The sequence below is a fragment of the Urocampus carinirostris genome, chromosome 1 (assembly GCF_059441175.1).
Source record: "Urocampus carinirostris isolate Australia breed hairy pipefish chromosome 1, RoL_Ucar_1.0, whole genome shotgun sequence".
Taxonomy (NCBI): domain Eukaryota; kingdom Metazoa; phylum Chordata; class Actinopteri; order Syngnathiformes; family Syngnathidae; genus Urocampus; species Urocampus carinirostris.
The window spans coordinates 60,993,667-61,017,720 of NC_142349.1; the positions used below are offsets into that span (position 1 = coordinate 60,993,667).

General features: G+C 39.4%; 1 protein-coding gene and 1 pseudogene across 4 annotated transcripts in view; one reads left to right on the forward strand and one right to left on the reverse strand.

Annotated features, from left to right (window-relative positions):
• The window catches only part of sntg1 (syntrophin, gamma 1), a 101,989-nt gene that overhangs the window by 69,159 nt on the left and 8,776 nt on the right, over positions 1–24,054 (reverse strand). The window contains exon 1 of one of the 4 annotated variants that reach the window (XM_088347406.1): positions 3,321–3,375. The exons of the other annotated variants lie outside the window; for them this stretch is intronic. The gene's annotated coding sequence lies outside the window, so the exon portion shown is untranslated. Of the gene's footprint in view, positions 1–3,320; positions 3,376–24,054 lie in introns of those variants that run through there. 4 annotated transcript variants of the gene reach the window in all.
• On the forward strand, positions 5,586–5,675 carry LOC148376468 (U2 spliceosomal RNA; annotated as a pseudogene).

A 24,054-nucleotide genomic window follows, 5' to 3' on the forward strand; every position in this document is an offset into this window, starting at 1 on the left:
CGTAATATCAATGGACACTGCCAGACGAAACGTGCTGACTACAAAATGCTAACTGGAAACGAATGCAGTGAAAAGGTGAAGCAACTGTGGACAGATTTTTCACGAGACCCCGCAGGTAAAGAAAAATGCTACAAAGGCTTGTTACAAGGTTGCGACGCTGATCGCCAAGTACTGCAAAACTTTTGGTGAGGGCAAATTGATTTAAGACTGTTCAAATAATGTCTAGCTGAATAGTAGCTCCTCACTCGCTATCAGCTTACCAATTCTGAAGTGCTTTTGAAAACTTTGGACACCCCTGCTTTAAGTATTTCCAGGCAAAAAATGTATGTGATTGTAATGTATAACAGAGTTTCTGCCCTCGAGTAGTAGAATCGCTGCCGTGCAAAAATTGACAATAGTTGGTTCTGATGCACCTGCACCATTGTGATCTTTAATTTTTGTTTTGTTTTTTTGTTTTTGTTTTTCAAATTATAAACAATTTACTGAGGTCTGAACTGTGTTGGAAATAACGGCGTTTTAAGTAACGCTTTAAAATAACGGCGTTATTTTTCTTAGTAACAGGGTAATCTAACTGATTACTTTTTATGCCGTTACAACGTCATTATCATTACTGACGGTCAAAAGCGATGGGTTACTTTGGCTGCAGAACTCCAGCGACGGCATATCCCCGCACACCTGACGCTATTTTATCTGCGCTTTTTTTTTGCTCTCTTCAGAGTTCTGGGATCATGTCACCATTCAAAATAGCGACTATAGATAGATAGATAGATAGATAGATAGATACTTTGTTCATCCCCGAAGGGAAATTCACATTTCCAGCAGCATCCCTGAGCTGAGAACAATCGAGAACAATCGAAAATAACACGGGAGCTGCTGGAGTGGCTGCCATTCGTGACGGCGCCGGAAGAAAAGATTCAATTTGAATCATGTACAAACAAACAAACAATTGAATCATGTACAAACAAACAAACAAACAAAATATTCATGTTTCAAATGGACAACTTTTTAAACGGTTCTCTAAAAATAGTCGGAATACCCAGCTCAACAACGGACCATTTGAGTTAGATATGATTTATTTAACGCACTTAAAATTGTTTACTGTTGATTGTTATTTTATTTTATTGTTAACTGTTACTTTTTGTTGCACTACAAGTGTAGGATAAATCTGTTGCTGTGGTGAAATGCAATAAATATTACAATGTTCTATAACACAACTACCTGTCTGTTCTTCTCTATTCAACTGACTCAAATAATGTTCATAAAATGCCATATTATTTGATATGTGTGTCACATGTGTCACATTTGACCCCAATCTGTCCTTCCAAACACACCTAGTCAAGTCAAGTCAAGTCATTTTTATTTGTATAGCCCTTAATCACAATTAGTCTCTAAGGGCTTCACAAGTTATTACATATAAGAAGATTAGGTTATTCGTATGCTATAGAGTAGAAGTGAGTTTTAAGCCTAGATTTAAACATTTCCACCGAGGTTGCAGATCGGATATCAGGGGGGAGAGCATTCCACAACACCGGTGCCCGGATGGAGAACGCTCTCGAACCAGCGGAACACTTCTTGGCTCTTGGGATCACCAGGAGACCGGCGCTCTCGGAACGAAGGCTTCGGGCCGGGACATAAGGGCAGATCAGATCTTAAGGATATTTCGAGAACAGGTTTTTTTCCATCTTCGCAACATTGCTAAAATTCGCCCTAGGCTGTACCAGTCGGATGCGGTGATTATAATTCATATTCATATTACCTCCTGTCTCAATTACTGTCATGTACTACTCTCCGGTCTCCCGAAGTCCGAAATCAATAGCCTGCATCTGGTACAAAATGCTGGAGCAAGGCTTTTAACTGAGACAAGAATGTTTGATGTCATTACCACGGTTTTAGCTAACCTGCATTGGCTCCCTGTTAGCTTAAGATGTGATTTTAAGGTTCTGTTAGTATTATACAAAATACTGCATGGACTTGCCCCCTCATATCTTTCAGATTTAATTTCCCTCTATAATCCGGTCCGGAGCCTTCACTCTGAAAATGCTGGTCTACCTGTGATCCCAAGAGCCAAGAAGAGAACCGCAGGCCCCTATGTTGTGGAATGCTCTGCCCCCCTGACATTCGATCTGCAAACTCAGGGAACTGTTCAAATCTATAGCTTATTAATGACCTATATTTACTGTTGATGATATGATATCTGTGTATTAATTGTTATTGCAACATCTCGTCATGACAGCCTGGTCATCCTGGAAGGGGGATTACCTCATGTGCAGTCCCTTCTCAACGTTTCTCATGTTGAGGTTTTTGAGTTTTTCCTTGCCCTCATGTAGGTTTTAGATCAGGGGATGGGGTAATAATAATCTGTAGTTTGCAATAATCTGTGGTCTGTGCTTCCCTTTGAGACTCCTTATGATTAAGGGCTATACAAATAAACATGACTTGACATACAACTTTTTTCAGTCACGGAAATAGTTAGTTTCCCTGGTAAGTAGTTTATTTTACTACAGAGTAACTCACTTACTAACTTGCTCACTTACTTTTTGGAAGAAAATAGTGAGTAACTTTATCTAATTACTTTTTAAAGTAACGTGCCCAACACTGGGTCTGAAGACTCTTTCTCTTTCAGCACTTGCCCCCTTAAATCTGTTCTTATAAAGTAGAGTCAACAGCGATGAGTAAGACTGTGATGTGAGAAATGTGAGAGGAATCTCATATAAAAATCAATTTCTCATGTTTTAAGTTGAAAGCTTAAACACACCTTTGTTGCCTTTTGAGTTGAGTCAGCTGTTTTGTTTTTCTTCCAACAAGCCCTGCCTCAGATATTGAGCAGCTCCACCAACTTTGTGGGACACAATGGAGACGATATTGTGTGAATGAGGCAAAGACGGAATACGAAACATCTCCATCTCCGAGACTTGCTGATGAATGGCTGCTGAGCGCTGAGACGAAGCAGCTTGCCTGCTCCTGGAAATCGAGTTTGGACGCAAAATGGATGCTAGCGTCACTATGTTCTACTTCCGAGGAACAAACTGTCCCTGCTATACAGAAAGCAATTTCGGCTCTAAAAGCAATGAGCTTATTTGGGTATTATGGAAGGGTGATAGACGTATCCAATTTTTTAGATGTACAATAGGAAAATGGCGGCGAATAAATTAGATATTAACGATAAGGAATACGGGGGTAATGTGAGTTGTACAAAAATGGAAGCTACGGGGGACATGAGGCACTTTACTAACAATATCAGTTTGTATATTCCCTCACTAGTTTAAACACAGCGTTGGGAATAATATTACATACAAAGAATAAGAGTAAACATCCAATACCTGTCTTATTTTCCATCCTCGGGGGAGACATTTTGAAAGTTGATGCCAAGTAATGATTTCATTGATTATATCCAGGGCTTAGCTTTCAACCAATCAAGGCTCACCTCATTTCTGAGGCTGAGCTGTGATTAGTCGCTCACTAAACATGCATCTCCCCCCAAATATTAATTGACAACTGTTAATTTTTTAATTTTTTTTACGTAATTCATATTAAATAATAAAAATTCATACCTGACAACCTGTACGTTTTTGCCGTACAAAGTACGTTTATTATGCATTTTAAGACGTGTACGACGTACAAGAAAATTTGTACGGAAAAACGCAAATTTGTCAATTATGGGTACCATCCGGTATACACCGACTATCATAAAACGGCAAATCAATCAAGTCAAACGAGTTCGCCGCAGTAGCCTCTATCTTGGTATCATTTTTTTTTCGTTGCAAACGAAGCGAGCGGTTAAATGCCACTGTGCGCATGCATCTGCCGCCTCGGATTTCATGTGGTAGTTGTGTAGTGAAGGGAAGTCCGTCTCTTTTTAGATAACTTTTTTTTTCGGCTCAACTCATTAAAGAGAGCCGTCTCTCAAACGGCTCACTTGCGTTGATGCATTATATTACGAATCATTATGTTGTATAAAGAAGTTAAGAAAAAAAGGAAGTATAAAAGGAGAAAATGAAATCAGTATATTACCAATAATGATTTAATGCAGAAAATGAATTAATAATTTGAATAAGAAAATGTATTATTCTACTTTATTACATTTGCATGTATTTTTTCCTTCTACAGTGAACGTCCAAGCTACTTAATTTTTTAACTTTCTTATAATAAACCTCATTCATGTCGAGCAACTCAGTATCTTACAACAAAATGTTCATTAACAATAAATATGATATAACGAAACACATGTACAATATAACATGTTAAACTACATAAATAAACACGTTTGAAAAAAAATATGGTGTAAGATTATTTTGTAATGGAAAATACAATATTTTGTAAGGGCATGGAACCGTGGAGGTTGACCGGTATGCATGATAAAAATTATACAAATACAACTATTTTAAAACTAGAAGGCAATCATACACTGCGAATAATTTTATAGAAATAAATACCGTAAATTCCGGACTATAAGCCGCTACTTGTTTGCCAAATGTTCAGCCCTGCGGCTTATTCAGTGAAGCAGCCAATTTATGTAATTTTTCTAACGGCCACCAGCGGCACTACAGTAGAGTACAAAAGGTAACATTTAGACTGGTGGAATTGTGCGCCGAGGTAGACTGCATTCTTTTAGTTTTTGTTCGAATTGTCCGTATGACAGAGGACAGAGGTTCATTCCGATTATGAGGAAGACGCCCTTGATGGCGACAGTTATGAGGAGAAAGACGAGGACGGTTTACCGTGAATTTCGCAATTGCGGTACGGCATTTCTTAACAGCTGCGCTTTGTGCATGTTAGGAGTAGCGTGGTGGTACCTTTCACAGGCACGGTTTGGGATGAAGGTTATATTATGATTATAAAAGCTTTGAAAACTCTCTCGGTGTACCGTCTTTCTTTGTAAATATGTGTAACCATGTATAATATGTATTTGCAACTGTATATTTTTGTAATGTATTTATTTTAGAGACTTATTGTGATATGTTTTCTACGAGTGAATCAAAAAAAAGGGGCGGAGCAAACACGGGTTGACGGGAAGTGGGGTAAAGCTGAGTTAAATCTCTTTGTTGTTGCAGCGGACAATAGTGGATATATAGTTTTCCCTCCCTTAACTTTGGAAATATACATTTTTTTCGTTGGATTACCTTTAACGGGACCTGGACTTTAAAGGTTTGCATAAAATTATAACTACCGGTATCATTTTCGGTTCATGTTGCTGATTGTGGTGGATGGATTGTGTACTACCTGGCAGGGGAGATACCATGATCATGAGAGCTGGGGTCTTCAAACTGTGCAGTGGTCTTTATGCTGGTTTTTAAACTGCACAGCTGAGTCACATCAGTAATCATGACAATTACTATATTTTATAACATTGTTTTCATACAATAGGTTTTTTTGTTCTAAATTCTTAAAGAATACGTGCATTTAAAATGTCTTGATGACTGCTTAGGGCCCCGCGACCCTAACAAGGATAAGCAGTGCAGAAAATGGATGGATGGATGGATGGATTCCTTTAGGCAGAACTTCAGATATAACGCTTTGGCTTGGCTTTGCATGTATCTTAATGTGTTGGTCAGGTCAGGGGTTCTGAATTTGTATACAATGTGACGATTGATTTTTGCAATCCGGAGATGGAATAAGAGCTTGCTCTGTCCACTCCACGCATCGGCCCGGTATTGCAGTACCTCCGGGAACGGTGCATTCGCAATGATGTCAGCAATGCTTTAGGGCTAGGACCTTAGCTTGGCCTTTTGGCTGAGAGTAAGTGTCCCGGCTCCTAGGCTTTGTAGCGTATTATGAACTGACCGATAACGGATAATGGATAATGAATAACGAAGATAGAACAATAACCCTTAAAAACCCCAAACCCCACAGTTACAACTGTGGCTCTTCAGATCAGGTTTGAGATAAACTTATGGCTGTATTACATGTTTAAATGGTGGCGCATGTGGCTTATATACAGGTGCGGCTTGTGTGAGGACAAAACCAATAATGTTAGCAAAATGTGGTGCGTGCGGCCTATAATCAGGTGTGCTCTATAGTCCGGATTTTACGGTACATTTATTAAAACAATATGAATGAAATGAATAAATAGATACATATAAATCTTCAAAAACTAATTTTACTTATTAAGTCAAGTCATGTTTATTTGTTTAGCCCTTAATCACAAGGAGTCTTAAAGGGCTTCACACACCACAGGCTATTATTACACCATCCCCTGATCTAAAACCTACATGAGGGCAAGGATAGTACTTCTTTTAGACCGGAGAGTAGTACATTAATCAAGACGGGAGGTAACAAACACATGATTTATTATCTTCTCATCCGACTGGGACAGCATAGGGTGAATTTTAGCAATGTTGCGAAGTTGGAAAAAAAGCTGTTCTAGTAATATTCTTAACATGTGTTTGGAATGACAGATTGGGATCAAATGTGACACCTTCATTTTTGACACTCTGGGTGATATTACATTAGTTAATATTCAGAGCAGTATTGAGAACGAGTCACGAAATATAGATGGACTAATGATTAACATTATGGTCTTTTCAAAGTTAAGGTACAAGAAGTAGAGTGACATCCATCTTTTTATCTCAGTGAAGCAAACCTCCGAATTTCCACAGTGTGGAAAGATATAGTTGAGTGTCATTTGGAAGAGCGTAAATCCTGAAAAGAAGGAGGCCAAGTACTGAACCCTGCGGAACACCACAGGTAACACTAAAGGCTTCAGGTGTCATTTCACCATATTTAACACAATGCATCCTATCTGAGAGGTAGGATCTGAACCATGTATTGTATCTGAGGCTGAGAGACCAAACTTTTACGAACCGTCAAAAATATAATATTTTTTTCTTCTAGCTGTTTTCAATTGGAATTTTACCAAAAAAACTGAATAAAATAATGCCTGGTATTTTGACGGTTTCAAGTATTTTTTTCGCATTCAAGAAAATTCTTATATTGAATTAAATGGAATTCTTATATGATTTTTATATTAATTTAGTACAAATCATTCTTAACACCAGCAATCCTAAATTATTTTATTTAAATTTGAATTAAATCTAATAATTGATTAATACAACAGAATTCCAGGCTTTTCGATCAAATAATGACAATATAAGAAGGGAATATTGATGACTTACCTTAATAATAGCTTGAGACTTTTACTTTTTGTGTGTGTGTGAGATTTATAATGAATATACATCGTACAATAGGAAAATAATGTCTAAAAGCAACAAATTGATTTGCCAAACAAACCAGATTTACGATATGTATTTATTTATATATTGATTTATTTTGCATATTTCAAGGAAAAATGTCTTAGGTTCAACTTCAGTGAAGACCATGGAACCTGAGAAGCCTGGTACCAAATAATGAGGTAATGATTACTTGACTCATCCCATCACTGATCTTTTTGTTAATATACAATTTGGTACTTGAAAATATAATATTTTTTACTTTTAATTCAATTTGTAAGAAAAAAATGATTGGATTGTATTTGCCTTCTTTAGAAATGACAGTAGACCATCAGGGTAGGGCATCCCCGCTTGATGAAGTTTTCCTTTTACAGTGTGCAATTAAAAAAATCAATATTAAACTATTTTACATACTGAAAACTTCTAAAATAAAGATTTTAGTGTGTAAGTATGACTGTGCATCATACTTCTCTAAAATGCCTATCAGCCTTTTACATCATATAAAATACATATCTGCATTTGGTTGCGTCACGATGTCGCGAAAATGCTGATAGGCTGAACTATATCCCACAATACCTTTCCCTCACTTCATGCATCTTGTTTGCTTCGTAAAAACGTTGCGAGTCAGAGCAATGAAGTATTATACTTAATAAGTTATGCAATATAGGTCCTAAGGCTTGTATCGTTGCTAAAGGGTGAAACAAAAACATGATAATCATGGAAAAGAGGCTTTGGATTATCAAGAAACATAAGGAAAGGCTGACTCATTATTACCCTCACTAAGTTGCTCAGCAGTAACCAATCGATGATTGCGACTATTATTAAAAAAAAGGAGGCGATTAAACCAAGGAAATCTTCTAAGTGCATGGAAATTCTTACGAGTGAACGTATTAAAATCTGTTTATGCTCTTCCCCCTGAGATTCGATCTGCAACCTCAGTGGAAATGTTTAAATCTAAACTTAAAACTCACTTCTACTCCATTGCATACGAATAACCTACTCCTCTTGTCGGTTGAAAATAGTTTGTGTAATATAGTGTAACAATCTGTGAAGCCCTTTGAGACTCTTCGTGATTTAGGGCTATACAAATAAAAATGACTTGACTTGACTTGAAAACCGCTGTCATCTCTGCATCCAACCTTTACTCCACTCAACCACCTTGAGTTACGTTACACCTTAGGTAAATAAAATTTCGGAAAGCCATAGCTGATAGCTGCAGGTTTCTGTCCCCCGCTACACAAATTTCAGTTTGCGATCCCTACATTAGAGTGCCTTAATGTTGTATCCTTGGGGTGTATTGTATCTGAGGCTGATCAAATTGGTATCAATGACTCATTAAGATACTACAATACTGGACTGCCATCCAGCTGGTAAAATACTATACGTAGCCAATTACAATACAACTTTATTTATATCTGTACATTCAAGGAAACTGTGGGGGTCAGATGCATCGACATTTCGTTCTGTATACACGTGTACTAGAATGACAATAAAGTAGATCTGAATCTGAATCTGAATCTGAATCTAAAAGAACAATTTTATTGACACTTTTAACAGCAATTAAACACATTCACAATTTCATTATATCATATTCTAACAATATGAGGTTTGAACAATTTTTATCAACACTTTTAACAGCAATTAAACACATTCACAATTTCACCATATCATATTCTAACAAGGTTTCTGGAGGTAAAGTGAAAGTGTGACATTCTGCCTTTGCTCTTTATTTCCGCCAAAGCTTTTAGTTCTTGTTTGATCGCGTCCTTCTTTCATCACAGTGCTCCCCTTTATGATGAGTTGAGGGTTGTTTATTGAAATGGCCACCCCATCGTCTCGGTCCTCACCCAAGTCACTCCACAATGAAGGGCACGGCCAAATTTCTTCCCACTGTTCATAACCTTCCAAAAAGGGGGTGCAGCATTCATTGATAGTAGAGACAGTAAAGTTCATAGGTGTTGTTGAAGTATTCAAATTACTTAATCAAAACCGGGGGTCCGAGTCCATTCTCTGGGGGTCATTGAGAGCGTTACCTGTGTCTGACTCTGGTATCTCATTTGGAGACCCACTGAAGAAAACTCTGGAGTCCTCTAGATACTGTTCGAATACCAATTGACTATGTTTTCCATGTGAAATATATCAGTAAAACCATTCATTGGTGAGGTGATGTAAGCACGACTCTTTGTTTGCATCTTCAAAGCGAGAGTCATCATGTTTCTGCACGCATTGTTTAAAATAGGACATCGCCATATTCATCTTATTGAAAAGGTATTAATAAGTACTTGAAGGTTGTGTGATTCAACAGAAAGGAATGATCGTCTGATGCTGTTTTACGGCATTCAGGGTTTTCTATGTGCTAGAATTCTCTTTGCAAAATAACGGCATTGTTAGTTGAGAAAAATAGACAATTATAACAGAGGGCATGGAGCAAGGGTTTCTTTTATGGTCAAAGTGTGAAACTGCCACACTTGTGCGGTTGCAGCCAAACAAAAGCACTCTGTGGACATAAGGGGTGTCCTAACTAGGGCGGGAGCTATCTGTGGCTCGTACAACAATTTTCAGCAGTGCATAGCATTCAATAAAAACTGCATATTTTCTCCTATATATTGCTCCTGGGGTGGCACGGCGACTGAGTGGTTAGCGTCCGTGGCACAGTTCTAAGATCATGCGATCAAATCCAGCTACCAGCCTTCCTGTGTAGAGTTTACATGTTCTCCCCGTGCTTGCGTGGGTTTCCTCCAGGTACTCGGGTTTCCTCCCACATTCCAAAAAACATGCACGTCAGATTAATCAGAGTGCAGGTAAAAAAAATAATCTGAAAAATATTAACCTCACCCAAGTTTCGCTAGTGTTAGGGTTAGAGCGGCAGGGTTAAGAAACCCTAAACCGCAAAGCTTTAAGGTTAGGATTATCCTGAACTTTAAACCCTTGCAGTTAAGGTTAAGCCATCCCTAAACAATTAACCATTAGGGTTGTAGTGAGGCTAACTTAAAACTGTGCAACCTTAGTGTTGGGTCTAGGGTGAGGCTAACCTTAAACCGTGAACAGTTACAACTAGGCTAAACTGTAAACTTTAAACCCTTTAGGTTAGGGTTAAGCTAACAATAACCCAAACCAACCTTTATGGTTAAGGCTCAGGCAAGGGTTTGGCTGAGCAGTGAACTTTAGTTTAAATTCTAAACCGTATACCGTAAACCTAAACTGTGAACACTTACAGTCTAATCCTCACACATAAACTTTAGGGTTCACAGTTATGGTTAGGAAACTGTAATCCTTTGGGTTAGGTTAGTGATAGAGTTACGCTAATCCTGGCCGGACTCATTTGATTTGTATCTATTCTCCCAAAATTATATGGTAAAATGTGAAAAATAATCCTTATAATGAGCATTGCCAATGAAACAATATGTTGTCTTTGTTTGTTGCAGTCTATGACAAACAATTCAATATCTATCATACATGTGTGTACCATATGTCAGGACACTTTGCTTTTATGACATTTCATAGTGTGTACGTATTCTGAAATAATTTAAAATATAAGATTGCACTTAACATCACATTTTGGCTAGTAAATGTAAAAAAATTACCATGTAAAAGATTCACTAATTTTTCCTTTCATTTTTTTTTATGTCACGACTAGGACGGAAGTAGGACCCAGATGCCTAATGTAATCGCAAGTTTATTGAGATATAGAGGAAAGGCAGTGCCCGCGATCTGGTGCTGGGTGGACGCGGGAAGCAAGCCGCTCACAGAATCGGAACGTGTTCCGAATGCGGGAGTGGATCTTCCGCAGCGGGGGTTCGTAGGGTAGTTGACGGAAAAACAGGTCGTTAGCCGGGACGGGAGAGCAAACGTGGTCGGGGTCAAAAAACAGGTCGTAGCCAGAAATAAACAGGGAAATCAGGAATGGACAGGTGGAAACCGGGTGAAAAACAGGACCGACGGGAGTCAGAGTCAAAAATGCTTGCCTTGTGAGAACATAGGTTTGCTGACGGACTGACAACAGGCAAGTGAAAGGACTGAGCTTAAGTAGAACAAGGAACCAATCAGGAAGCCAGCAGCGTCTGGCGCCAAACGAGCGGGCACAGGTGAAATTAATCAGTCATCTTGACATTTTAATTAACTTTTTGGTTTCCCTTTTTTTTCCATCCATGCATTAGTTATTGCTAGCTATTGAAATGATTATCCGAATTATCCGAATATTTTTTATCAGTCTGGATCCAGATTTTTTTTAATTTCCTTAATTTAAGTTCAATTGAATCTAATACTTATTTGTGTAAATATTATTTTAATGGAAAACCCATTGATAAATATCACAAACGTGAAAAAAACTTACATTTTTTCCAACAAAAATAAACAAAGAAAACAAACAAAATAATGAAGAATAAGAACCCAAATGTATTATGTTGGACCTTATTTAAAAAGGCCTCATCGTCCACGGTGCATACCTGAGCACAGACCAAGCACACACCAAGCATGAAGTGAAAGAAATTGTCTTGCGGACCCCCGGGAAAGGTTCCTCGGAAGGGGAACGAAAAGATTGCGCTCCTTTGAGCTTCCCAAGAGCTTTAAGAGACCTTCGGGAAGGATGGCCGTCCCTGCTCCAGTCTCCCAATTAGTTTGTAAAGAATTTGAAAGAACCCAAAAAGTTTTAAATGTCATTATGGAGTCAGGGTGGGTTTCTAGATGCAAGTGGATCTAAATTGTTTCTTTTTTTCCTAAGACTGTTAAAATGTCATCATTTGTCCTCATTCGTAGAAGAGATAATGAAGCTCAAGGGATTGCTCGGCTGAGGTCCGCGTTGTTCTCGGTTTCATTTTAGCTGTAGGAACATGGTACAGTTTGCAAATATAGCTGGAAATTGTCCCTTTTTTCCCCTTCTATTTCCGTCTCGATAGCTTTGTGGTGCGAGATACAGGTGGCACATTTGATGCAAATGACAAAAGACGAAAGAACAATGACAGAATAACACAGCGAGCGTTGACATTTGAAGGCACCATGGGGCTTTCATCTCAAATATTGAATGTTGAGAGACGGCAAATTGCCATCCGTTTTCTTTCGCTAGTGCAAAACAAACAATGGATGCAACTGGATTTGGGACTTTTTGAACAAATAATGAGGACTTCTGATAAGAATTTAACAGAGAAAAAGGTTGCATTCAAAATGGAATTGTGATGATGCACTGCTTTTGTGAGGAAAAACTGTTATAAATATTAAACTCCACAGATTTTTCTTATTTCATTTGAAACTTTGTACAGTGACTTCCATTTTTTTCTTGGGCTATTAATTGACATTGAGACCATTTATTTCTATTGGAGTCAGATTTTTTATTCTGATTTAATTAATTTCACTTCTAAACCAATATTGATTTACTACAATCCCTCAATACTCGGCATTTCTTATTCCGCAGCTTAAGTGAATCGCGGCTTGAAAACACCGCAAATGGGATTCCTGACCAAGTATTGAGTGCATAACTGAACAAATTATTTGAAGGTTGACTTTAAAAAAAAAAATAGAAACACTTTTTATAATTGTCAGATGAAATATGCTAATTATTTGAGATAGGGACTATTTTTTTCTGAAATCATCAATATTACAACAATAAAAGGCTTGATCTACTTCAGTTTTGGGTAATGGATCTAGAATAAATGAAAGACATTACAGAAAATGATGAACTATATCACAATATGCTAATTACCATAGGTTGTTATTTGTTGTATCCCTTTGTTGGGTCTCTCGTAGTACAGTACAGTATTTATATGTTCCAGTTGATGTTTAAAGTCAAAATTGTGACCAATCTAAACAAATGCAAGGGGACTGATACTTTTGCTAGCCACTGTAAATATATAAATTGACTAAATCGGGTTATAACCTTATCCTCCTTGTTTTAAAACCTTATAATAATAATAATAATAATAATAATTTCCTTGTATTGTCATTCTGTGTAACAATGTACACAGAACGAAATGTCGATTGCACCTGACCCGTTGTAGCGAGCCGATGCAGCCGCAGCCAACAGAGGGCGCCGCCGACCACTTATCTTCTCTGTTGGGGCGGTAGTAGCTCAGGAGATAGAGAGCTCGTCTTGGGATCAAGGGATCCCTGTTCGAATCCCGTCTCGTCCGTGTTACATGTCGAAGTGTCCTTGGGTAAGACACTGAACCCCCAATAAGCAGGTTAGCGTCTAAAATGGCTGCAATACAAGGCCGCTATTGGGAAATGTGGAGCACATTGTAAAGCGCTTTGGGAAGTCATTGACTTGAAAAGCGCTATATAAAAATGCAGATCAGATCATTCCAAGTTCCTTTATCTTCTTGTTTTTTTTACCTCACTGTGAATGTGTGAACCTGGAGTGTCATGCCCAATTTCATTGTCAAAATATGTAAACCCATTTTGTAACAATGACAATAAAGGTATATTCTATTATCTTCTATTCTATTCTATTCTATTCTATGTTTCAAACTCACACACATTTTTTAGTTTACCCGCTTTTCATCCCACCCCGTGTTGCCTCACACGTGTCTCTCCGCCCCACGATTGCCGCCGGGATCGATCTATCGCCTCCGCTGAAACATCTCGGCGTGTTTTCGATCCTCTGAGAACATTTGTCAAAACGGGCTTGTGTCATGAAGCTCCTCCGTCGCACCCCCAGGCTCCGAGAACACGATGAGTGATGGGCAGAGTAGTAAATTAGTGCACTCATTTATAGGCTGAGCTCTTGGCCTTCGTGACTGTGATGCATGTCCTCCGCCAGAAGATATCAACTCGACACAGAAGGTGAGGACAATCCGAGTCAGCACTTCTCCCATAAGACATCAGCTTTCGGGGTTTTTTTTTCCATCTTGGTTTTATTCCAAGACGCAACTAGAGCGTCTTTGCGTGATTCCAAATGGCCTCGTTCATCTTACCGCGTGGCCTTTTTATGTAGGGCTTCTCCATGCAATTTTAAACTCTGCGTACTTTGTTTAGATTGGTCAGCAAAGCGCTCAAATCGAAGGCTTAGTGTTTGAGAGTGACTCACCATGACAGTTTGAGGATATAAGGAAGCGATTATATTAAATTAAAGCTTTTACAGGGTAGGAGATGTAATTTAACACAATTACAGCAGACTCGGGATATTTTATTGTGCAGCTCGTAGACAAGAACAACTGCTTTTATTGTGTTTGTTTGGTTAGCATTTTTTCACAAAAAATTAAACGAAAGAACAAAGGACATTGTTGACACAATAACTCGCGGTGGTAGGGAGGGGTAGGGTGAAGAAATTCTGTAGCAGGAATGAAAGTACTGATCAATAAACCCAATATTAAGATAATCAACTCATTTTAATGATCAGGATTTATGGTCTAGCGGGGCAAAAGCCAAACAGGCAACAGTGTTCAAAAGGAAGCGTGTGAAAAAAAGTAGAAGAGAGCCGTTCGCGCCTGGGCTTTTAAATGCGGCTGATGTCAGTCACCGGAGGCATGTACTGTGACCGGTTAGAATTTCTGTTGATGCTTTTCAATATAAAGTTCTACAATTGGCTGATTACAATAATTTTGGTAAATTTCCTTTCGGATACGCAATTAAATAAATCCCTGGCCCGAAACATGACACACGTATGCAAATCATCAACCTTTTGATTACAAACGAACACTCTTGAGGTTCAAAAGGTCTGGTCACTTTATGTAGATGTAGGGCCCTGGTGTGCACTTTAGGAAAAAGGAAAGGCCTTGTGACGAATGGTGGGTCTTTTGTTGTGTTGGCTGGAAATGGATTTGTGGCAGTTTAGTTCCTCTACATTGTGTTCTTGTCTGACTTTTTTCCAGACTTTACATTACAATAGAAACACGTACTCCATCAATCAAAAATTTAGTCATTATCAAAGTAACCTCCTACTAACTATTATACTTGTTTATCGTTAGGTTTATAATTTAACATACACTCAAACCAAAAAAAAGATTTGAATGAATGTTGAGTTTCCAAGGAGAACAATGGAGGACTGTACAAAAATATGTACACTATACAGTCCGTCCCATAGGCCCTCCCATGGGGCCTTTCTTTTTATCGAAAATAAGAAATGTCCAGCCAGTGGAGGTAGGTGGGTTTATGCCTAACCTGTCGTTATGGTAAGACAAAAAAAATAAATCTTAAATGTTTATTTTTTCAGTGCTAAAGTTCTTTCTGATATAACTTTACAATTTGTCTTTTTTTTTTTTCAAAAACTCTACTCATAATTCCTAGCTAGTTAACACCTCTACATCATATTTTTGAGGTAAGGCTGAGGATACCTAACTTGCATTGTAATGATACCAAGCACTTACTACAAAACATCCCATAATTCGGTCAAATCATTTTATATTTTATTTCGAATAAGGAAAGGCGCTTCTATACCCCGGCAGTCAGCTGCATTCCATTCCACAATGAGAGACAATGGCGCAAAACCACAAAAGGAAAAAGACAAAAGAAAGTGCAATATGTTGTCCTTTACCCAATCTACATACACAGGAGCAACTGACAAATGATGTCCCGTAGCTAACAGGATTGAACGACTTAATCATGTTATCAGACACAAATGAGCACAGAGTCCTTTAATGTGCTTTTAAATAGCATCGTAATTAACACACAGCATCGTACAAGCAGATCTTGAGGCTATGTACCGCCGAGGAGGGCTTGGAAAGAATAGCAAAGCCTAAAGGCGACACAAGAGCTCAGGGATACATGTGCTAAGCCTCGAATTATATTCGGCAACCTTCAACATACTCTCAATTGATCCTCCAATTATTTAAGAAGTAAAAACGTGTGACGAGTTAGCCGACAGATGACATAGCTAAATGCACGTTTTATTGATGATTGAAACAGCTGGCGTGAAGTCGGACCATTTATTTCTCGTATCTGTAGCGCTAAAGAGCTAGCGGTGAGTGGCTGTAACTTTTCACTCCCAGCAGAGCCATTTTCGTTCATTTATATTTTACAGTATAGCATGAATACTTAACTCTGATTTGGAGATTAGATCTAGTGCAGAGAAAGCTCGAAAATTGAAAAATCTTGCAGTAGGAGGAGTCTAGCTTTGAAAAATATCTGAAAGTTTCATTGTATCCATCCATCCATCCATTATCTGCACCGCTTATCCTCAGTAGGGTCGCGGGGGTGCTGGAGCCCATCCCAGCCGTCTTCGGGCAGTGGGCAGCGGACAACCTGAACTGGTTGCCAGCCAGTCGCAGGGCACACAGGGACAGACAATTCGCTCGCTCATTCACACCTAGGGACAAATTGGGACCGGCCATTTAACCTGATATGCATGTTTTTTGGAATGTGGGAGGAACCGGAGTGGCCGGAGGAAACCCACGCAAGCACGGGGAGAACATGCAAACTCCGCACAGGAAGGTTGGTAACTGGATTTGAACCCATGACCTCAGAACTGTGCCGCACACGCGCTAACCACCGCGCCGCCATGCTGCCCAGTTTCATTGTATCTCTCATCTCATCTCATCAGCTGTACCGCTTATCCTTATTAGGGTCGCGGGGGGCTGGAGCCCATCTCAGCCATCTCCGGGCAGTGGGCAGGGGACACCCTGAACTGGTTGCCAGCCAATCACAGGGCACACGGGGCCAGACAGCTCACTCGCTCATTCACACCTAGGGACAACTTGGACCGGCCATTTCACCTGAAATGTATGTTTTTGGAATGTGGGAAGAAACCGGAGTGCCCGGAGGAAACCCACGCAAGCACGGGGAGAACATACAAACTCCGCACAGGAAGTCTGGAGCTGGATTTGAACCCACGCAGGAGGTTCCCATGACATGAACTGTGCCGCACATGCGCTAACCACTGCGCCGCCGTGCTGCCAGTTTCATTGTATATTTCTATGATTTTGCTGCAATGAGAGTTTTGTTTTTAAATATATCATTACATTTGTTGGCCTGGAGAGGGATGGGCACCACCAGGCTGTTCTTGCCCAGGAAACACCACAGGAAATGGTGTCCCTACAACCCTGGTGGTTAAATTGATCCAACCATAACATTAGATAATGTTATTTTTAGTTTTTCTTTTAGATTTTACTAAATTGCTTGCCTTTATTTTTATTTATTTTTTAAAAGGTCATCAAAATACCTACAAAAATATATATCTTATTTTTTTGTTTGCTTTTACTATTTATACGTTATTTATCTATTTTTTTTTTCTATTTCACTGTATGTTTCAATTGATGTTTTGTAACATAAAGAATCCTGCTCACAAATTATTATGAGCCAAAAATGTCTTCTACAACACATAATTTACAAAGTTTCTAATTTACAAAAATTTGTTTCTTATTTAACAAAAAAAATATTAAAATGAAGGGGCAGCACGGCGGCGCAGTGGTTAGCGCTTGTGCGGCACAGTTCATGTCATGGGAACCTGTCGTGGGTTCAAATCCAGCTCCAGACTTCCTGTGCGGAGTTTGTATGTTCTCCCCGTGCCTGCGTGGGTTTCCTCCGGGCACTCCGGTTTCCTCCCACGTTCCAAAAACATGCATTTCAGGTGAATTGGCCGGTCCAAATTGTCCCTAGGTGTGAATGAGCGAATGAGTTGTCTGTCCCTGTGTGCCCTGCGATTGGCTGGCAACCAGTTCAGGGTGTCCCCTGCCCACTGCCCGGAGATGGCTGGGATGGGCTCCAGCCCCCCCGCGACCGCTGCGGGCTTCCTGATTGGTTCCCCGTCCTACATAAGCTCAGTCCTTTCACTCGCCTGTTGTCAGTCCATCAGCGAACCTCTGTTTCTACAAGGCAAGCACTTTGACTCTGACTCCCGTCGGTCCCGCTTTTTGCCCCCATTTTTCCCACCCGTCCGTTCCCGGCTTACGACCCGTTTTGATCCCGACCACGTTTTTGCTCTCCTGTCCTGGCTACCGACAGTTTTTCAGAATAGAAGAGTAGTAAATAATCTTAGTTTTATATTTCATTTTTCTGATTTTACTAATGATTAAAATAATTTTGTAAAACAATGCTCAAATTAGGGCAACATATCTTCTAGTAGAATAATATATTTTACCATTTATGTTTTTAGTTTATTATAAGTATTTTCTTTTATCACTTATTTACTTAAAAAAAATCTTGCTTAAGTTATATAGTTATTTTAAATCAATCATTTTAAAATATGTTTAAAATAAATATTGAATAAGAGATAATGTCCTCTTTTGCAGAAAGTTTAGTTTTTTAACTTAAAAATATATAATAATGATTGTCCTTAATGAAAAAAATATTTAAATGAACAATACTCCTCCGGGTTAAACAACCCTAATGCTAGTTTTATATTCGTTTTTTTATTTTGATAGAATAAAAGTTTTGTAAGGTGAAATATTAAATAATGTTGCTTAATATATCTTTTAGATTTTATTAAATACAAAAAAGGAAGAAAAAGAAAAACAATATGATCAAACGATCTACCAGTAAGACATTATGTATTATGGATTTTTCTTTTCAATTATTTATCCTGTTTTTTTTCCCGATAAAAAAATATTTTTTGAATTTGCTAAAATAATGGTTTAAAATGGAATTCAAGTATATTATTAATTAATCATATTTTTATAGTTGCTTTCTTTTAAACTATAGTAGCAAAAGACCCAGCAATTGAACAATTTTATTGTATTATTTATTGGGGGGTTTTCAGCGTTTTTTTTCACTGCCATTGAAATGTGATACGATACTTCACAATACAAGTTTGATGAAAAATATGTGGCAAGTGGGAATATACCCATCACATTTTTTCTTAGGGGTGTATTCACTTTTATTGCCAGGGTCTTAACTTTTGCCTCCTTTAGTGTGAAAAAAAAACAACACCCTTGGTCTCTTTTATAGGCTGTACAGTGTACACTAAATTCTGTGCTGTCTTGTAAAAAGAGACAATCGAACGCCTGCAAAAATGTGACAGCCTTGCATTTCACTTTTGTTTGAGGCTTATGACCGAGAATGGATCTGAAACGAGGTCCGTGAAACTTCTTCAGTTACCAAGAGGCATCCGAGCCTTTCTGAGAATCTCTCCGGCTCCATTACCCCCCACATTGTACTTGGTGCATAAACTGGCCTTTCATCAAACAAAGCATTCACTCGACTGGGCACACACAAACTGCGTTCCGCCATCATAAGCACAATAGCAATCTAGGTTAATTGCTGCCAGGGGCAATTTCAATTCTCACAGGTTGAGTGAATTGACAAAGTAGTCTGGAGGCGAGAGAGAAGCACAATTGACAGGGCGTTCTACTCATTTCCAGTGAAGTGGCGAGTGGGATGGGCTATTTTTCCAAACGTACTTTTAACTCTTGCAGCTTTTGTTTGAATTGAGCTGACCGGGACTACATTTACATAGTCTGGGATCATGAGTCGGCGGCATGGTGGGGCAGTGGTTAGTGCGCAACCCCATGGTGCAGAGGTTCAGGCTTCAAGTTTAGCTACTGCAACCTCCCCGTGTGGAGTTTGCATGTTCTCCGCGTGCCTGCGTGGGGTTTCCTTCAGGCACCCCAGGTTTCCTCCCACATTCTGAAAACATGCATGTCAGGTTAATTGGCCGGTCCAAATTGTCCATAGGTGTGAATAAGCGAGTGAATTGTTTTCTCTCTGTGTGCCCTGTGACTGGCTGGTGACCTGTTCAAGGTGTCCCCTGCCTGCTGCCCAAAGACAGCTGGGATGGGGTCCAGCATCCCCACAACCCTACTGAGGATAAGTGGTGCAGATAATGGGTTGATAGATGGATGGATCATGAGTCACATTTTTGGAGCAATCCAAATTAATCGTTTATATGTGTCACGATTCTGTCACTTGCCTGGTAATTGCCCTCATCTGTTCACTCTTTCATACCCAGCTGCCACCCGTTCCCTGACAAGCCCTCTCCCTAATTAGGCACGTCATTCTCGTTCACTCCTTGTCAGTCCGTCAGCAACCCTCAGCGTATGCAAGGCAAGCACTTTGACTCTGTTCCTGTATCCTACCCGTCCCCTGTTTCCTGTATCGATCGCCGATCCACGCTCTGTTCTCTTGTCCCGGCTACCGACTTGTTACGCTCTCTGACCACGCTCCGTTCTCCTGTTCTGGCTACCCGACTTGTCCAATCCACGACCACACTTAGTTCTCCTGTCCCCGCTACCCGACTTGCTTCTTTTTCCTCTCGCACTGACATCCCCCATCCCTTAATAAAGCATCATGTGAAACGTTACGCATTTGGGTCCACTGCTTGTTCCGGTTGTGGCAATATGCCTTGAGACTGGAGATTGACCGAAACCGTTTTTTCAGGACCGTTTATTAGTATTAGTATTAAGAGTAGGCAGATAACTGATATTTGGAGCCAATATTCATTTGCTATAAAAGCTTAAAAATTGACATGAGAAAACTTTAATATTTTATTCTATTCTATGAGACAAAGAGCATTTCTTATAAATTCGAATAAAACTTTAGTAGCTCTCCGAAACCTTTTACAGTAAATATATGCAGATTTCTAAACAACTACCATGACTAATCTTTCACTTAAACCAAAAACTAACAGTGCAGAACATACAATTTGGCTTAGCAGCAACTCATATAAAGGTACACGAAAACTTGAATACCACCCAGATTTTTTTTACTACAGATAAATAAAAATGTCAATAGAACCAACATGACTTAAACTAGCTTATAAGAAAAAATGCAATGGAATTTTAACAGAGTTCGCAAATTAAAAAGTGTGGGCACTTCTGTTTTAAAGCCGGATTCAAGAATTAATATTTGCAGCTAATCGCTCAGCCTTCCATTTTAGCGTGCTTTTTATGATCCGTCACAAATACACATGCTTGATTGACGAACTAATATTATGGCAGGCCGGGGTGAGACCCTGTTTCAGCCCAAGAGTTTTATACCCAAAGCCGGCCCACTTAGCTATGGAGGGGGAATATGAATGAGTGGAACAGCAGCGAGCTTTATGATGCTCTTTCATTGGGAAGAAATTCTAAAATATGTAAAAAATAGAACAGAAAACAGTTAACTATTTTAATTCCAAGGAAAATGATATGGATGTTTACCTATGTACTTTATCAGTCATTTGGAATCTATATTGTTTTTGCCTTCCCAACAGATTGCTAGGTTTGCACTAAACTCGTATAACTCTTATGAAGTAGCTTGGCTATTTTAAGTTGGCTACTTAAAACATAAAAAAAATCCTCCTAAGCAAAGGTTTCTGCTACTTGGTTGGTGACAATGACTTTGAGAATTTCCTTTTCAGTGTACATCAGCATGAACGCCTACAAAAGTTCCTGAGACAGTGAGCTTCTTAGCCTAATTTTCACACATTTTAAATAGTTTTACATTGAAAGAGGGCCACTTTTTTTTCTTATTTTTCATCAATTTTCTTTTTTCTTTTTTTTTTGTTTTCTTCCTTCCCCTAGGCTTTTTTTTCTTCTTTTCTTTCTCCTGTTTTTTCCATCCCTTTTCTCATTTTCTTTGTATTCTTTTTATTCTTCTAGCCTTTTACTTATTTTTTCTTCCTTTATTATTGTTTTTCCTTTTTCTCTCTTTTTGCCTTTATTTCATTTTTTTCTTCTGTAGTTTCTTTTTTCATTGTTGTTTTTTTATTGTTTGAGCTTTATTTGCCTCCCAAAAGTAATCTTGTGCATAAAATAAACCAAAAACCTGAAAAGGCTTTTGGAGTCTTTGTCTTTTTAGACCAAAAGACCAAGAGGTCGCGATTGACGTGGATGGATGGTGTTATGAGTGCACTGCAAGACAGAGGTTTAAATATAGTGAAAGCTAGAGCTCTTGTTGGTAATAGGAATGAGTGGAGAGGTGTCGTGAAAGGAGAGTGGGATGTTTAGACGTGTTCTAAGTGATGGGCAGTGCACCTGTATGATGCGGAAGGGGTAAACCAGTGAAAGCTGTCGGGCCATGCTGTTGAACAGAAGAGTGTGTTCTGTCACCCTGTCCCGAGTGACATGGCCGCTTTCTTGTGTCCCGTTTCATCTGGAAGGACAAAAGCATGACCAACTTGGGTGACGAGGTGCTTAACTTGTTTGGGTGTTTGGGCATTTGGGTTTTCTATGGTCCCCAAAAAAATGTGTGTGAGTTTTTTGCTACTTTTTCCCTTTTTTAATTTTTTTAAAAATGTTTTTGTATGTGTTTGTCTTGCTGTCGGTCACCCCCCCGATAGAGTCTTTTTTGTGAGCCAAAACCGAAACAACGGGTTCTCGAAAACGAGACAAAATTCACATCACTAGAGTTAATTTAGGGCAGTTAAATTCTAAATTCTGCAAAGACGCAAAATGAGGGAAATTAATGATACTATTCCTTATTTTAACATGTTTAATTCTCGTTTCCTGGCTTTTTCTTATATATTTTCTTATCACGTGTTAATCTGTATTCAGAGAGGTAAAGGACAAACCTATCCAATACAGTTGAAGTCAGATTAAGGTCTTTAACTGGATTTCTGTGTCCGTTTACATGGCCTTACATACATCAATCGGGAAGCTGGCGATGGTCCATTTCAATCGGATTATTGCCTGCATGTAAACAAGGTCCACAAGTAGCGCTAATTTGATCTAAATTTAGCTACTTGACCTGAGGTTTGTTGATTAATTCCAATAATTTTTTCGCTTCGAACCCCTGGTGATATATACATTTTTTTTTTAATTCTTATTTTTTTTTTAAATTCTGCAGCCCCACAGTGCAGAGGTTCAGGGTTCAAGTCCAGCGACCGCAGCCTTCCCGTGTGGAGTTTGCATGTTCTCCCCATGCTTGCGTGGGTTTCCTTCGGGCACTCCGGTTTCCTCCCACATCCCAAACACATGCATGTCAGGTTAATTGGCCAAACCAAATTGTCCCTAGGTGTGAATGAGCGAGTGAGTTGTCTGTCTCTGTGTGCCCTGCGACTGGCTGGCAACCAGTTCAGGGTGTCCACTGCCCACTGCCCGAGGATGGCTGGACTGGGCTCCAGCAGCCCCGCGACCCCAGTGAGGATAAGCGGTGCAGATAATGGATACATGTCATTATCGTTCTGTTTCTTCAATATAAGATCAAGAAAGGTGTCCGGATCGAGATAAGCCTCAGCTTTTTGCACTCAGCCCTTGTTGTCTTTCGGTTTTCATTTCAATTGTATTGTAACCTTGTTTCTGGGATGAAAAAAGAGAACAAATAAAATGTCAACAACAACCTATTTCACCTCAACACGTGTCTTGTGTTTTTCAAGACCAAAAAAATTGTGCTGACCTTTGTAATTCTATGAATGTGCACACCCCAACATCCAACACTCCTTTGCACACCAATGAGTCAAATATGACTCAGTCTTTATGTATTTTTCCTTATGGTGTTGAAAATAAGAATCGGTATTTGTGTGGCACGCTCGAGCAAGTGTGTATAATCCATCCCTTAATTGCTTCCTACATTGCTACTGTGCACCCCCAAATCAGCGGCGGCACGCCGGGCGAATGCAAATGAGACTGGCGCCTTCATCGGGTTTGCCGCTTCCGCTTCATTAGCCGTCGCTCCCCGCTAAGCCGGGCTAATGGCTTCCAGGTCGCCTAAATTTTGCAGCCACGGGCCAGCGACCCACACGTGTATCGGTGCCGCTTTGTGTACCTGCTACTAATTCTGACGCAGTGATCAACAATTAACGTCTTTTCTTCGTATTCAGCAAAAAATGGAACAGAAGTTTTTGATGTTTAGTGACACAGTGCAGAGGATACTAGCATAATGTATCACAGTGTGGTATGCTTGGTACATGGCAAAATGCAGGAGAGCCTCAAAGAACGTCATTAACACAGCCCAAAAAATCACCGGCTGCTCTCTGCTCAGTCTGGAGGACATTTCTGGTTCTCTCTACCACAACATTATTAACTTATTATTTACCTCTCTTACCTCTTAGACCAGGGGTGTCAAACTCAATTTAACCCGGGGGCCACACGAGAAAACAAACATTCTC